General features: G+C 33.0%; 1 long non-coding RNA gene across 1 annotated transcript; it reads left to right on the top strand.

The window, feature by feature from the left end:
- The first annotated feature begins 802 nt into the window (after window positions 1–802).
- LOC145322453 (uncharacterized) lies at window positions 803–1,356 on the top strand. Its single transcript, XR_013880709.1, has 3 exons — window positions 803–881; window positions 1,067–1,119; window positions 1,286–1,356. It is a non-coding gene; the product is annotated as an uncharacterized LOC145322453 (long non-coding RNA).
- Window positions 1,357–18,291: the final 16,935 nt, after the last annotated feature.

An 18,291-nucleotide genomic window follows, 5' to 3' on the forward strand; every position in this document is an offset into this window, starting at 1 on the left:
ATGATTATAGTGTTGCTACGTTTTTTAAATTGTGCCTACCTGCTGCAGAAATCACCATGAAAAGTTCGAAATACAAAAAGTAGATAGATGTAAAGTATGGATGGGCGGACCGAATCTAATTATAGAAAAAAACAAATATATCAATAACACAGGGTGGTGAATCAAAATGGTCGTATGGATGGGCGGACCAAACCTAATTATAGGAGAAGAATTATATAAATAACACAGGGTGGTGAATCAAATTGCACTCAAACTTGAAATTGAAACATTATGTGTTGCTCAATTTTGGATGAATCAAATTAACGTGAATAGATGTGGGCGGATTTCAATCTATTTAAAAACTTGGAATATAATGAACGTATTGCGAAAGTTTTGGTGGATCAGAATAAAATGGAAAATATTGAGGGGTGGATTGAAATCTACTAAAACTTGGAATTATAATGGATGTGTTAAGTTTTTGTTTAAGCTTAAATTTTATTAAGGACACTCGATATAGAATAGTATATATTGCGATTTAGTGATGTTGATTCAGCAAAATTATTTATGAAGCTTAGAATTTCATGAAGCAAAATTGTTATAATGCATTAGATATTTGAGTGGAGCTGTCTCTCTTCATGGAGAAGGGGGGTGGGCAATAATTTGGCAAGGAAAGTTTGCACTGTCTCTCGAAGTTGGTATGCGCAAGGTGGGGTGGTGCAGAGAGGTAGCAGCAATGATGAGCAGGAGTTGGGCGTTGTATGCGCAAAAGTTGAGCTGCGCAAGAAAGTGCTTTCAGGTATAGAGAAAAATAGTTAGTTGTACTTCAACTTTCAAGATTCTAATACATAAAAATAGTTGTGGATGATATAAGTTATTATTCAGATATTTCATTGAATAATTAGGTAAATTTTTTACTGTATTAGACTAATATATTGTATTAAGAATTATTTTTATGTTGCTCGATTATTGACAAACATTTGATTAATATTATATTTCTTAATACATTTTTAAGAAGACATGTTGAAATTTTATTTGTTAAGTGATAACATTTAAGTATGGCATCTAAAATAATTGTATTATGTTTTAGATTGGTCGAAAAGAGGAGTAGTTGTGGTGGTTGAGATACAGTATTACCTGTTGGTGAGTTTTAGTTTGTTAAGATTTTAATGATGTTCAATATTGATATACATTTGATTAATGTTATATATACTAATACATGTTAAAGAAATTATTTTATTTTGTTGAGTGAAAATAAAATATGTATTAAATAAGTTTTGGCATCTAAAATGATTGTATTTTGTTTTAGATCGGCCGCAAGAGAAGTAGTTGGTGGTGACTGAAATTTAGTTTTGAATTTGGCCATTGTTTTGTGTTGACATTGATATTATTTGAGAGTGGAGGCTGGTACATGATACACTTTGATCTGACCGATTATATGTTGAATTGCTGCTGGAGAATCTGTTTATAGATTAGATGTGAAGTCTGTTGAAGTTCAGAATGCTAAACAGGAAGCTAAACAGGAAGCTAAACAGGATTGTTTAGTGATTGGGTCAGTAATATTGTGAAACATGCTATTGCTGCTGGAGAATCTGTTTATAGATTAGATGTGAAGTCTGTTGAAGTTCAGAATGCTAAACAGGAAGCTAAACAGGAAGCTAAACAGGATGCTAAAACTGTTCTCAATAATGCGGTCAAGAAGCTTGGAGTATCACCAGGAAGGTAGATATCAAGTTCAAGGTTCCTGTATTCTCTGGCAACTATAAGGAGATTTAGTGATCATGAAAAGTACCTGAAGCTAACAACTGAGTGCTTGCACAAAACTCCAAAGGAAGCCTGTGCTGGATTGACAACATATTTGGAATGTATGGAGCTGCTGTTTATGGATTTACTAATATTCTGTCTATTGTGCAACAAAATATGTTTCCTCATGATGTACTAGAGCTGATGATGTTACAGATTAAATACTTGCAAACAATGATTGATGAAGCTATCTTTGAGCTTGAATATGATATCTCTATATATGGGAAGACTATTACTGATCTTGGCAAGAAGAGTCTTAAATCAACCAGTAGTGGCAAATCATATGCAACTAATGATAGTACTGGTGATAGTGATGATCATAATCCTACTGAAGCAAGTCAATCTGTTGGTACTGGTGATAGTGATAATCATAATCCTACTGAAGCAAGTCAATCTGTTGATACTGTTGTTGCAACCCTTTCTCAACCTGTTATAAGTACTCCAATCAACAGTCCAACTGCTGCCAAGGAGAAGAAAAGTAATTTAGATTTATAGATTGCTAGAATTATAATAACTGTTGAAAAGTTTTGAAGAATTGGAGGTGTTAAATTTAAGCATTTAAGCAACAGTTGTGGATAATAAGACGTCGGAGAGTAGTTTTGAAGCTTAATTTGAAAATTGAGGATTCGTATGTCAAGGATAATGAAATAACATTGAGTTAAATGAAATATGTTGATATTGTAACATTTTGAACAGATGTGCACAGTGTGCCAGATTAACGTAAATAAATGCACAGTGAGTCAGGTAGATACAAAGAGTTAAACGAATTATGTTGATATTTATTTTGAACAGATGTGCACAGTGTGTCAGGATGATGCAAATAAATGCACAGTGTGTCAGGATGATGCAAATAAATGCACAGTGAGTCAGGTAGCTACAAAGAGATGTATTTACAGTTGTCAAAATGAGAAGTATTTAGTTGATAGATAATGATATACAGAGATATACACCATGGGCTAGAAGCTATTGTGACGTTGTGCAGAATTTTAAAATAGCATGCATTGTATCTTAAATATATTTATGACTGATAAAACGGATATTTGTAAGTTGTTAATACAGTGGGCAGTCAAAGTATAATGCTAGTTAGTGAAATTTTAGCTGTTCTGAAGAAGGCGGGGCTTAAAGTTGATGTGGCTGTTGTAGATTTGACTGCCAGGTTGGATATCTTACTTGTCAATAGCTAGTGTGTTTGTCGATAGTTAGTATTGAAAAACAAAATGGATCAGATTTCGAATCAATCTATGGCGAAGGTTTTGGTTGCTTTTGTTCGGCTGCAGTTTTCTCTGTGTTTGTTGTTTCTGTTCATTGTTTTCAACGTTATCATTGGTTGGAGTGTCGACAGTAGCATCATTGTTATAACGAAAATCATTGGCAGTTTCTGTATTTTGAATGACATGTCGATTTTTGGAATCTAACAGAGATGTTAATAGCAGTTATTGTGGTTGTCATTATTAGGCTTAAGTCATGCCTGACTATGCAATAGATATAATCTCCTGGATGATAAATGTGAACAGCAGTTCTGATTTTTGATCTGAGACCTCAAACATTTGGCAGGTTTGGTTACTAGAATGGTTGAGTTAGATGCTCGGTTGGCTAACCTGCAGGATCAGCAACGTATTTTGAATCAGGAAAGGGTGAATTTTGGGAAGTAGTTAGAGTCGATGCTAGAAAGGATTTGATCCCAATTTTTTGAAGAGATTGGAGGCTTCTTGTGGTGGAGGTGAATGGCTGTTGTGTTGTTTGAGAAAATCACAGTTGCTAAGTGGAAACCAGTTTATAACTAAGTTTATAACTAAGCTAAGGTCAACTGGTATAGTTATATCGTCTGTGGGGTTGTAGCATTGGTATGGTTATGTCATTTGTGAGATGTTGATGGATTGATGGATAATGATGGATTGATGGATATGAATGATACTACTATGGTTGGTATGGTTATATCATTTGTGAGATGTTGATGGATTGATGGATAATGATGGATTGATGGATATGAATGATACTACTATTATCAAGAAAAATCTGGCAAAAGAAAATGAATATTATGATCAAGAATAATTATAGTTTTACTGTGTATTAATTCATATTTTATTTTATTTTTATGTATTAATGTTTAAGTATTTGTTGAGGCAGTAGTAGTCTCGAAAGGTTTAATATTAATGCTTTTATAACAATGCATCTCTAATGACATGTTTTTAAATCAATGCATTCTGATGGTTATATGTTAATCAGTGTTTTTATTTATCATGCATTTATAATAACTATGTTAATCAATGCATTTCCAATGTTTATGTGTTAATCAATGCATTATATGTTAATCAATGCATTTTTCAATGATTATATGTTAATCAATGTTTTTTAAAAAAATAAAAAAAAGAGAAAAAAAACACATAAAAAAAACAAAAAGGAACATATAAAAAACATAAAAGAGTTCTAAGGAACCAAAACAAAAAGAAAAAAAAAAATGTATATGAAATGTTTAAAGATCTGGAAATAAAATAAAAAAAAAAAAAAAAAAATTATGGCAGGTGTCATACCAGATCAATTATTATCTATTTAATAAGCATTCAATGCTACTTATAATATATATGATAATTAACATGTAATAAACATATTGTATATTTAATCTGAAATATTACAGTTTGAAATCCAGGTTCATGTTAAAGCCAGGGAGAAATGTGATGTATAGTCCCTTTCTTCCTGACTTAAGAGCAATGCATGTATTATATAGTTTAGCTTTTAGTTCTTGTGTCAACGGTTTCGGAGCAAGACATTGCTCTGCAACACGACACGAACATAAAAGTGAATAGTTGTCTTAATATTAATGTTATTATTGTATGTTAACCTTGTATTGAATTAATACACTTTATAAGAATATTTAGCTGTTTGTTCTTGCTATTACTATACGTCAAAACAACAGGAAATTTAAATTTGATTCTATAACTGAAAAAAGTTTGGAAATTGGGCCATAAACACCAAAGTTATGGAGAAAAATGTGAAAAATACAAAAATAGCCTAAAACCTGCTTAAAGGAAGTCTGACCGTCATAGTTGTTTTCTTGAAACGACAGGAAATTTAAATTTGATTCTATAACTAAAAAAAGTTTGGAAATCAGACCATAAACACCAAAGATATGGAGAAAAAATGTGAAAAATACAAAAATAGCCTAAAACCTGCTAAAAAACGGTCCTATCGCCATTGATGTTTTATAGTTAATTGTGCTCCTTGATAATGGGAATGTTGTCAAAAAATTTCAGCCTTTTATCTTTTATAGGAGCCGAGAAAATCACGTTTCCCCCAAACTAAGACGGACAGACGGACATACGGACAGACGGACATACGGGCAGACGGACATTTCAAATTATAGAGTAGCTTCGCTACTAAAAATCATACATGCAGTTATTTTTATCTAACTTGATAAACACTTGGAATAAGTTTTTTAAAGCAAGGAATTCTTATTTAAGTTTTGAAAATAAATGAATTAAGCTATTTATATCAAATACATATACTATGATACATCCTGTTAATTATATAAGGATTTGGAGTAATTATGATATGTGATAACTATGAAATCATATTATTTCTTTTTAAACCATGCAGTTTTACATCTAACTTAATAAACATTTGAGTTGAAATAAGTTTTTTGAAGCAAGGAATACTTATTTAAGTTTTGAAAATATATAGGATTTTTTTGGTATTACTTATTAGAAAATATTCGTCATTTTGTCTTAATTTTTATTCAGTGTCATATTATGTTTCGAAAAAAGACACAACATTAGATTAGATAAGATGGAACCCTAGCATTTACACATCCAATAAAATTACAGTAGATTTATTTTGGTAAAAGAAAGAGACAATATGCGCTGTAGTAATAGTTTTCAGTTGTGGAGTTTTGATCATGTGATTCAGTTGGCGGAAGGGATTTTAACTTTAATTTTAAATTGGGGAAGGGGTTTCTTTGCTCTACTAGGCACTTTGTAGGAACCCTTAATTTCTTCACCTGTAGCAGAGGCCTCCTTGAAGTGCAAAACGAATCAGACTTCTTGCCAAAACCCTCTTTCATCACGGTACTGTGAAAAGAAATCTGTTTGCAAATTGATAAAAGACAAAACTAAAGGATTTTGTTGCCACTACATGAAAAGAAAATCTCAATCAAGGCGATTTCAGATTCAAATTGGATTATCAGAAGAGAGTAGCGGATGGGGAGGGGGGGGGGGTGAGATTAAAGCCTTGCTGGATTAAATCACATTTACGCCTCTCCCTCTCACCCACCCTTACATCTTAGAATAATAAGAAGTAGAATGTCTGCTTGTGTACTGTAAACATCTACATCATATTTTGGGTGTGAAGTTTAAAATGTTATACAAAATGGCTTTTTGGGAATGAGAGGATGAAATCAAACACTGAACCTTGAAAGCTTAAAAAAATTATACTTTTTGCTAAAAGTATTAAATTGTATAAAATTCTATCTTACAACGTTTTAAAATTGAATCATATTCTTAGCTTTGTATTTTATGATTTTATAAAAAAAAAATTCAACACTATATATTTTCTAATAGTACCTATTGAATATTCTATATCTGTTATCTTTGTTTTCTATGCATCTATTCACTTCTTCATTAGGAATTGTGCAAGGAAAAACATTTAATTCAATTATTGCATTTCATTAGTACCTCTTTAGCAGCTGCCAGTTTTATTTTCAATTTTTAGTAGAAATCATGTTTACGTAGAATTAGCAGAAACTAATTAATAGACGCACAACCTTTTTTCAGTACGTGAAGGACAAAATTAAAAACAAGTAAAACAGGAATAATTATGTTTATTAGTAGAGCAGCTTTTAGGTTTAGATGCAATAAGGGCAGTAAATTGTAAAAAAAAAACATAAAAAACTGTCTTATACAGTAACCTTTTCGAATCCTCCGTACCTTTTCATTAGCTCAGATTCCTATGAAAAAGAAGGGATATAAATTTTGATGTGGTTTTTTTGTTCCATAAATTTACCATAGTCCTAAATACGTCTGAACAACCGTTATTTGAGGGATAAGACAATTGGGAGTCTCACTCTCACTCTTGCATAATAGTCAGACTTAGGACTTTCATTTTCATCATGGTTGCGAAATTTGGAGTCTTCTTAAATTATCATTTGTTGTTGTATTATTTGAAGGATGAAATAATTTTTTTTTTGGAAATTGGCTTTAGCTTCCAGCCATTTTTTGTTAATTTTGTAATTACTTAATTCTCCAATGATGTTTGACAGATTTTTTAAAGAATAGTTATACAATCAAGATTACAAAATTTTGTCAACTATGCTCTAGGATAGGGCAGTGAAAAATAAATCATGCAATCAACTCACATTTGTGAATTTTGCTTTAAGTAACAGCATGGAACATAAGAGTTTGTAGATTAATTCAACCGCCACTATCCTCTCCCTCCCTGGGTCTGACAGAATATCTATAATCAAAGTCAAAAGTTTAAAATTTCATCAAAGTTTTCAGGGAGCCTTAAATTGGAATCTTTAATTTTCTAGGAAATCAAAGTAAATGAATTGAGGTAAAACAAAAATATAATTGATTCAAAACTTGAAATAGTTAATACAATTAGGTTGTTCTAATAGAAAAGCTTTATGCTTGATATGACTGGTTCTATGCTTTTTAATCCTTTCCTTTGTTCGCTAAAGAAAGCTCTTAGATATTAAAGCAAAGCTCTTAAAACAAACAGACTTTACACAGACAGATCATTCATTTAGATAAAGAAAAATTTGACACAATTTGTAAATTAGCAAGTAAAGTTTTGTAAATACATAAATGCGTAATTTTATATTGTTTGTGACGTACGGCAAAATATATCAAGACAGTCAATTTATATAATTGGAATAGATTACTTCTACTAACCTAAATCTATTCTAGAAAACTACAACTTTACACACTTTGATTTGAGATTAAATGTACATAAACCAATACCTGGCTAAATTGCCTTTCATTTTCATTTATCATATTTCATTATATTTGAATTTAAATTTTGTAAATTCAATTATTTATCAGCAATGATACTCTACAAAAGTGCTAAATAAATCTCATAAACAGACAAAGTCATCCTCTATTACTTGACAAAGGTAATGTTTTTTTTTCGCTGAGATCTTACGGGATAAGACAATGAATGATGAATAAATGTACACCTTAAATATGATTAACAAAATTACCCTTTCTGGTTAAACGAATTGCTAGTTTGTAAGAGCAAATCAAGATTTAATCAAAGTAACAAAAAATTTTAAGCCAACGAATGAGTGTTGTGATAAAACTTATTAAGCAGCATGATTTTACAGTCCAAGTCTCATTCCTCCCTGGTATTTCGTAAATAAGAAAAAATGATAATCTAACCTTGTCGAGGTTTGGTGTTTATTGATAACGTAGCTTCTCTATACTCCTAATATCTATATGTCCAACTTATAGAAGCGGGGGAAAACGTATATTGCTCGACTGCCATTGAAGATAGAAAAGTCAAGTTTTTGCAAGGACTAGACTAATTAGTGTATTTTATTACTCAACATGTCTGTTCGTCCATTGCAAAATATTCATTAAATGTGATTTTCAAGGAGAAGATATATTTTCACATCTTTCTAAAAAAACTGACTTATAATTACTTTTCTCATAATTAGGAGCATTGTTATTACATGATTATTTGCTTTGCTTTGTTCTTTGAATTGTGTCATCCTAGTTATGTGTACAAATACCCAAACAATTATGTACTCCCCAGTTCTCCTTGCTAAATTTAAATTGAATTAGTGCCTGTAACAAGAATCTATTACAAGCATAGAATACCTAATTTGTGTCTCAATAAATCTATTTGCATTCACAGCCATTCACATTTAGTTACATAAATAGATTATCCCTTGATGGGACAGCTATTTCCTTTTTGTATCCCTAGCAAGGACGTCTAAGCTTTAATGTTGTCTACGGGGAAAGTAAAATGGCGTGAGAGCCGAGGGCAAATCTCCTTACCTCATGTCAACCTAATTTGCTTTAAAATATTAATCAAAAAAACAAAAAACTATCGACCTCTTGATTTTTTTCAATTTATTTCAATATACTTAATGAACTCATTATACTTACGTAAAAATGGCTTATAAATCAATTTTATTGTTCTTTCATCTATATATCTATCCCAATTGACCGTAGTACATTTGTGTACCCAACTGATTGATTGTTACCATCCCCTACTTTCTCACAGCAAGACCAAACTTTCAATGCCAATACAATTGTAATCACTTCCCTGAAGATTATGTAACCATTCAGGAATACAGGGATTACGTCATAAGTTTTTTTAAAACAGTCCACCAGCTCAGATATATAAAAAAGAAATATTAGTTATTTATTGCATCGTATTATAGACAGCTTTCCTAGTATAAAAAATAAAAAAAATATGAGATTATGACCAGTATTGTAAACCGAAGGCCCGTGCTAACAAACAGGTATTAATTCTATGATTTTCATTTTAATATTAGTGTAAAATTGTCTTTTAACTTTTATTGAATTTTCAAGATATATTTGATTTTGTTAAATGATTCTTAGCTTATTGTGATATTCCTGTATCCCTGGCAACAAATTCACTATTCCATCCCTTTCATTTCTTGAATCTTACTTCGCCTTCCTCACAATTGTTAACTTTCAACCCCTCCACTCTTTTCTTTAAAAACCAAGGCGGGATGGGACATTAAGGACTGTAAATTAAAATGGTACCCAACATTTAATACCACGTTATCTTATTCGTTAACATTTTGGGTATTTTTAGACGATCTTCTTTGTATGGTTCCAAACTAGTACTGTTTAAACTTTTCAACCAAAAATTTTATTCTACATAAGGGGTTATTTTGATAATCCTCACTAGGTATGTTTTACATTAATTGATCATCCATTGTCTTATCCCTTAGAATCCCTGTTTAAAACAAAACTTGGAAATAGAATTTGCAATTGCCTTTTATCTGTGCATAAAGTTGTGTGTTGTAGTACAGAAGGCTACCCGCTATACTGACTGACTGACCCCGTTCTGCGTTCCTCGAAATCAAACACTGTACACTGTGGGCTAGAATTGAATCAAGACAAAAGTAAGTGCCGAGCCCTGGGACCTATGTAAGGTGAAAATAGACATAAAACCATGATTATTCCAGGTAAAACCAAAATATTTCAGCGGAAGCTTTTTGAGAAAATTAGATTTAAAAATTTCAAGTTCAATTTTCACCCCCTAGGAGTTGCCGCATAATCATGACAAGAAAAGCAAATATTATTTATTTTAAATTTTGAACAACTTTGCTTTTATAATGTTCTTCATAAAACCACTCCAAAAGGGAGTTAATTAATGGCCATTTTTATCAATTGCTTTGCAAAGGTCACGAAAATTCAGCCTAAAATAAATCATACATAGAGAGGTTAATGAAAGACTTCATTAAAGCAAAGTTGTTCAAAATTTTAAATAAATAATATTTGCTTTTCTTGTCATGATTATGCAGCAACTCCTAGGGGGTGAAAATTGAACTTGAAATTTTTAAATCTAATTTTCTCAAAAATGGTGTAATTATAGTTATATTTAGCCTAGAAAAATGATAAACATACCTATAGAAGTGTTAAATAATTCTCTTTTTAATAATATAAATATTTTTTAGAAACAAGAACAAGAACAATGCATAGCAGTGTAAAATATAAATTGATATTTTTTTCCAAAATTCAATTCCCTCTGGTGAAGTTATAAATAAAATACCAAAAGTCAAATTTAGGTGGATGTTATATGAATATATAAAGCTTCTTTACAGCCAAAAAAATTGGGGAAAAAAATATCATTTATGGAGAAACAACTAAAGTGGGTTTATCACAAAACCTCGATTTTTTAGTCAGCTGTTCTATAAACAACCAAGTTATTTCCTATCTATAATACAAAGTAGAACGATGTCTGTCCGTCTGTCTGTCTGTCTGTCCGTCTGTCCGTCTGTCTGTCCGTCTGAAGCTTAAGATCTCAGTAACCACTGAACCGATTGGGCTCTACTCTTCAGGGAATATACCTACTGGTCCTGTGATGGTTTTAAGCTATTTTCTTGGGGGGTGGGACACCCCCAACCCCCCAAAAAAATGAAAAATACCCCCTTAAAAAAAAATTTTTTTTTACTTTTCTTTTTAAATCTAAAATACAAAAAATTAGGTTGATCAAACCTCTTGGGGCAAAGCCCCTAGAGGCTAGGGGCGAAGCCGCTAGTATATTATAAAGCAATGCCAGGCGATTAAAATGAGGTATTAAGCACTTTCTAACTCCAAAAATTGATTCTTCTAGAGCAAAAATTAGTTTAGGATTTTTGGTGACTCAAATTTGAAATTTGATTTGTAGCAAGAGAAAAATATTAAAAAAACATACTTTTTTTTGATTTAAGAGGCAAATTAATGGTATCAATATATTCGCAAATGTCTTATATACAGTTTAATACACTTTTAAGTCCATTATTTTTGGGGCTTTGAGTGAACGTCGAATAAGGTCGATTTTATCTCATGTCTATTTTCACCACACATAAGTCCCAGGGCTCGGCACTTACTTTTTTCTTGATTCAATTCTAGCCCACAGTGTGTAAAAATGTATATAAAATTAACTAAGGCAATTATATTTTTTACATTAAGGATTACAGAGTAAAACAATAGAAGGGGAAGGGGTTAAATAACTTTATGTCCCTACCCAGTGGACTTTCTACCGATTTTCAATTGGGTCTTTGAATATCAGCCAATAGCGTTGGAAATATTAACACAACCAAGTCGCTGCAAAGAGCAGTAAGTAATTTGCAAGCAGACAAAAAGGTCTCCAAAATAGTTCTTGGTATTTGTCTGGGTTATACATCTATATTTTTTAGATTTACATTTAGAGCCTGATCTAAATCATTTTAGTGGTGTGAAAATGTAGCGCTGTGATTGGCTAAAATTTTGGCGCGCCCCGATCTAAATCACCACTAAAATGATTTAAAGATCAAGCATAGGATAATAGTTTGTTCTAATCAACATCCCCAATGATGATACACAAAATTACCCCTTTTGTAGATTACAATTAGTGGTTAAAAAATTTAAACACTCAACTAAATAAACCAACCAATCAATAATTCAATAAAGTCCCAAACGTTAAAGACTTTGGGGAATAGTGTAACAGCCCAATGTCCCGGCCCCAAAATAAATTACAAAATAAAATTTTCTGATAAAGAAAATTAAAATTTTAAAAAAATTGAATTTGATTGAATAAAGCTGAAGCTTGTTTTAAAAAAAAGGTTAAAACAGAAATAACTTGAGATTATTGATTTATTGAAAAACTAGATTATATAAGCATATGTATATATTGATAAAATGTGTAGCAGAATATAATTTTCAAATATAAAAATTCAAATGATAAATTGGGGAAGGTCATGCACAGAAAAAAAACTTTGATCTGTTGAATTGAAAAACAAGGACTGTCATGTCCATAAGTAAGGAAATATAAATAAGAATTGAATGGAATGCAGAGAGAGAGGGGACAATGGGATGTTTATTACACTAGTCCCCAAAAGTGTACAATAACGTTGTTTTTACAACTTTCGGGACTTCTACAGAATTTTGATAGGTTGGTTTATCAAGTTGAGTATTAAAACATTTTCAACTACTAATTTTAATCTAGAGAGAGGGTAATTTTGTGTGTCATCATTGGGGATGTACATCAATTTATAGGCCATGTCTTATCCCATTCATATAAATGGAATGAGAAAGAAGATAAGAATAGATTTATTACTCCAGATCAGGCATAATAATATCTCCAATCTAAAAAGGAACTTCTAGCAAAAGGAGATATTTGTTTATAATTATGATTTAATCAATTTTTTTGGCTGATATAATTTGAATCTAAATTATAGCTGACTTATTATGTGGAAAAATTGAAGAAAAAATGTTTACTGAAATGTGAACACTTACTGACCAATAATAAGGTCGGATTATTTCTATGCAGTGTTTCTATTAATTCAATTAAAATTTTAATCATCTAGACGTTCTAAGTCTTATATTCAAATAAGTAAACAATAACTGACATTTCAGCAGCAGGTGTTTAAAAAGGTTTTTGCTAGGAGGGGAGGAGGGTAAGGCACAGCGCAAAAGAAATAAGGAGGAATAAAAAAGAGATCAAAGAAAGAGGTTATTGGGGTTATTAAAGAGGCTGTTGTGGTAAAGACGTTACATTACCTAAAGACATCAAAAAGGATTTTTACAGAAGTTTTGCTACAAAAAAGTCCTACATACAATATAGAAGCTGTGTACTCAGTGAACTCTATATGCATTTCAACATTTTGAAATACAATGTTTTTACTTCACCATAAAGATTATATTTTCTCAATCCCTTTGATAAAGTTAATTACATTTTCCTTTTTAAATTATGCAAATCAAAATTTTTCAAAATATGTTTATTATATTTTTTTGCCAAAGAATACAGATTTTTGTAAATATAATCGTCTGGTTTCAAAATGTATTAATTTGTCATCTATTTCTAACTTTATAGTTGAAGCACATAAATTTTGGTAATTTAGTTTTGAAAACCTGAAACATGTTGAAGATATACATGACAAAATGGATATGAATACGTGGATATTGTGAAATGGGAATTTTTGTCGTCCAGTGAGGTTGCTCATATAGTCCACATATATATTAGTAAATACTTTTCTCCATGATCAAGGGAAGGGAAGGGGGGTAAAGACAATAGAGGTGATTAAGGTATCCATCCATTCCCCCTTTGGCCTAGGGGTGGATGCACGCTTATAATTCAATTGCACTTTATCATACTAGTTCAGAAAGTACACATTATTACATTTATACAATAAAGTTTTAAATTTATAATTCAGACAATGATTCCGATAGAAATTATATTTCAATCAGAAGATTGGAGGTTAAAGTTTGAGAATACTTTTGTGTAATAATACTTTTATATCTTTGGAAACCTTCTCTCAACAAATCAATAATGAAATTAGATGGCGTTTTAGATTTTTAAAAAATATATACTTTTGTATGTTTTGGTATTTTGTGAATAATTCTTTCATTATTTAATACTAGCGGCTACGCCCCTAGAACCTTCTAGGAGCACTTGAGGAGGTAAGTGTCGAATTTGATAACCAAATTTATTATTTTAGATTTGAAAAAAGAAGTTCAAAAAAAATTTCGTTTCAGCGGTTAGCAAGATCCTTCGGTACAAACAAACAGACAGAAAGATAGACATACATACAGACAAACACACATCCTGTTACTTTATTAAAAGGATAAAAAAGGAGAAAGGTGTATTTTCAGTATAAGTTAAATAATTAGTTTGATTTGATACTTTAATAGCATTGAACCTAAATAAGCAATGTGAATGGTACACATCTAAAACATCTTGCTAATATTTAAACACATAGAAAAGACTAGACAATACCATAAACTAGAAAGGATTCCAGAACATATCAATTCAACTATTTTAAATTGAAATACTTTTTTTAAACCCAAAGTTAAAACAAAGTTTCCCTCAAAGTGCCCAGAGAGCATTAAAACTCTCTTATTTTTTGTAGATTTAAAGTAAGTCTTTGTTTTATTTATTTCTTCGCCCTATGAGGACCGAGGATGCAAGCTTTTCCGGAGTGGTCCTATCCGGGGAGATGGAGAAGAAGTCCCTGGGCAAACCTGCATCAAACACACCTGCTTGACCATTCACCCTGTCCGGGTTTCCACCAAGGGGCTGGCCTAATAGGCTTTTAAGTCAGCCCCTGTCAGCTCTGGAGGCCTTGGAGGCCTTTCAACTCCAACCCTCCAACACCCCTCATCCTCTCTGGCGACATCCATCCAAATCCTGGCCCTAAATACCCCTGTTCTACCTGCTCCCGCAATATTACCCGCTCCACTGGTGCCTTCCTCTGCAACTCCTGCCAACTCTGGGTTCATCCTAAATGTTCCCTCCTTCCATCCAAATCCGATTAAAATTCCAACTGGTCCTGCCCACCCTGCATTTCTGCCACGACGACCTCAACTCCTTCCACTCCTCTACTGACATCCCCCAGTCAGTTAAATCCACCAACTCCCACCTCTCCTTAATCGCTGACTGGACCTCCACCAATGGCCTCTCCATCGCCCCCAACAAATCCACTGTCACCCTTTTCACTCCTGACCGTAAACACCAATCCAACCTCCATCCTCAAGTCCAAATTAACGGATCCACACTCCCCCTTGAGAAAACCCCTAAAATCCTTGGAGTTACCATTGACACCTTTTTCAATTTCAGTTCCCATGTCTCCACCATTTCCTCTAAAATTTCCTCCCGCCTCAGAATCCTTAAATGTCTGGCTGGCACCAAATGGGGCCACCAGAAGGAGACCCTCCTCACCACCTACAACACCCTCCTCCGCCCCATCACCACCTATGCCTGTCCTGTCTGGTTTCCTAACACCTCCAAAAACAACATTGATAAACTCCAAGTCCTCCAAAACCAAGCCCTCCGCATCTGTACTGGTTCCACCAAAAAATCCCCCATTAGCCACCTCCACCAAGAAACTAAAATCCTACCAGTACGGAATCACCTCTCCCTTTTATGCTCCCAGTACTTGGCCTCCTCCCTCCGTCCTTCCCACCCATCCTTTCCCAATGTCACAACCCCTCCTGGTCCTAGATCCAAGAAATCCACCCTCCAATCCATGTTCCTCCCGACTCTCCAACCATTTCTCACCCCTGAGAACACTCTCCTCCCTGCAAATTACAAATCGACCATCTCCCGACTCCACACCTCTGCAGTTACCCAAGCCATCAATTCCTATCCCCCTAATCCTGTTCTTAACCACACCCCTCCCAACATCAACCCCTCTGAGATCCAACTTCCTAGGCACTACAGAACCATCCTCTCCCAATTGAGATCCAACTATTGTCCTAAGCTCCAAAGTTACCTGCATTCCATCAACGCTTCTCTTTCACCCAACTGCCCATCCTGTCCCAACAATCCTACCCCTGAAACTGTCCAACACCTCTTTTCCTGCCCTAATAACCCCACCAACCTTAATCCCATTGACCTCTGGCATAATCCCACCCTTGTAGCTGCCTTCCTATCATCTCACCCAAGTTTTACCAGCCTTCCTCCTCTTCAACGCCCCCCTCCAGAGCCCCCTCCATAAGCCTTTCCTCCCCCACCTACTGATGACGAACCGGACACGAAAATGGACTTTGAGCAGCCAATACAACAACAACATGAGGTAATTGGGAGTCACACCTTCTATATATTTAGAATTTTTCTTAAAGATATAGAGATTTTTAAAAAATATTCTTTTTAAAATTACTCATTGTCAAAATTAAACCCAGGTTGTTCGCCGTATACACAAATATTTAAATCTGTAAAAAATAAACCCAGGTTGCTTGCAGTATATACAAAAATTTAAATCTGTAAAATATTTTTGGGTGGTGGGGTTCATAGGGGCTTCGTTCCACAGTGCGGTTGTGTAACCCTTAAACTTTAAAATATTTTAAAAATTTGGTAAGGAATTTTTTTTTGGGGGGGGTGTCCTATCCTCCTGGAAAATAGCTAAAACAAACACTGAACCATTAGGTATATTCCCTGAAGAGTAGAGCACAATCGGTTCAGCAATTACTTTTTGCTTACAAAAAAACGTTTGAGAGGAGTGATATTTTTTATTTTTGGGGGGGTTGGGAGTTTTTTACAACCCCCCCCCCCCCACCAAAAAAAAAAATATCTTAAAACCACCACAGGACTAGTAGGTATATTTCTGAAAAAGTAGAGCTGATTCGGTTCTGCAGTTACTGAGATCTTAAGCTTCAGACGGACAGACGAATATACAGACAGATGGACAGACATCAAGTTACTTTGCATTATAAATAACCTAACCTAGCATAAGGTTTAACAATTACACACAAAAACTGTCCTCCTTCCTTCTTTTTTCAATTCAGCCAAGTTATTTCCAAATTGGTGAGAGGTGGGTTCTTTGCTCGATTATGCTCTTTGAGGAAATGCGCCAAATAATAGTATTGTTTTATAACAACTAAAAAATGATAATTGATAGTAATAGAGAATACAACTCTTGTTGATATCAATAATGATGTAAATTTAACACCTAGTATACGTCAAATTTGACTATGTCCTCAATTTAACAGATATCTATACATTTTTTTTAAATAAGGATATTTGTAGATATCAAGGATCTACAGGTATAAGACAATGACCAATAAATTAATGTACATCCCCAATGATGATACACAAAATTAACCCTTCTGTAGGATAAAATTAGTGGTTGAAACGTTTAAACACTCAACTTATTGCAGCAAACAATCAAAATTCACTAAAGTCCCCAAAGTTTTTAGGCCTGAAATAAGAAAACATTATTATAAAACTTTGGGGACTAGTGTAGTAAATAGCTCATAGTCCCCTCTCTCTAGGTATAGATATTATAGCATGAACAAAGGTTACCAGTATTTCCTCATTGTATCCTGTTATTGACAGATAAAGATAAATTCATGTGAAAGATTCCCAACAAATTCTCATGAAATTCTATTCAACTCTTTTCTTGTCATTTTTCTCAAGGATTTGCAAATGCAGATTCATTTTTTATAAATTCGCAACTTATGTGTATTAGGGGGTGGGAGGGGGGACTTGAATTGCTGTAAAGTTTTATAAACCTTTTCTCGTATTTATTCGAATCCGGTGGATAGAAACCGGTTCTCATCCATATGGAAAAACTATGTCTAGCATCGTATTATATCCAGCTTTCTACGAATATAAAAATGTACAATCATAAGATTAAAACCAGTTTTTTTAGCCGGTGCCTTTAAAACCTTGGGGCTAAAAAAAAACTAGTTTTAAACTTATAATTGTACATTCTATATCCGCGGAAAGCCGTTAATAATACGATGCGAGAAATAACTATTCTCTCACTCGTTGGCTTATAAACTTTTTAATATTTTATTAAATTTAAATAGTAGTGTTTAAACTTTTAGATCAATAGGATGTAAATTAATCTATAGCCCATTGTCTCACCCTATAAATTCTCTGACAAACAAATTATTTATAGCTACAGTCAGCAGCAGCCTCGGGACTAACAAAACTTTCATTTCAATTAAATATCCGTGGACAGCTGTCTATAATACAATGCGATTAAAAACTATTACAGTCAGCAGCTGCAAATTTCATAAATGTTCGCATACCAAGCCTTTTTAAGTATCATTGAGAGCCATTTTTAAAGAATTAATTCAGTCAAAAATAAATACAAAATCGTGTGCCACACTTTTTCGGGAAAGCAGGGGACAATGGACTCTTTATTAGAGTAGTCCACAATGTTTTATGATAACGTTTTCTTATTTATTGGTTCAACACCTTGGGGACTTTTACTGAGTTTTGATTGGTCGATTAATTAAGTTGAGTGTCCAAACGTTTTAAACACTTATTGTAAGCTACAGAACGAGTAATTTTGTATATATTCATTGGGGATGTACATCAATTTATCAGCTATTGTCTTATGCCTTCAGA

This window comes from Acartia tonsa, chromosome 6, assembly GCF_053477335.1.
Source record: "Acartia tonsa isolate MP-2025a chromosome 6, ASM5347733v1, whole genome shotgun sequence".
NCBI lineage: Eukaryota > Metazoa > Arthropoda > Copepoda > Calanoida > Acartiidae > Acartia > Acartia tonsa.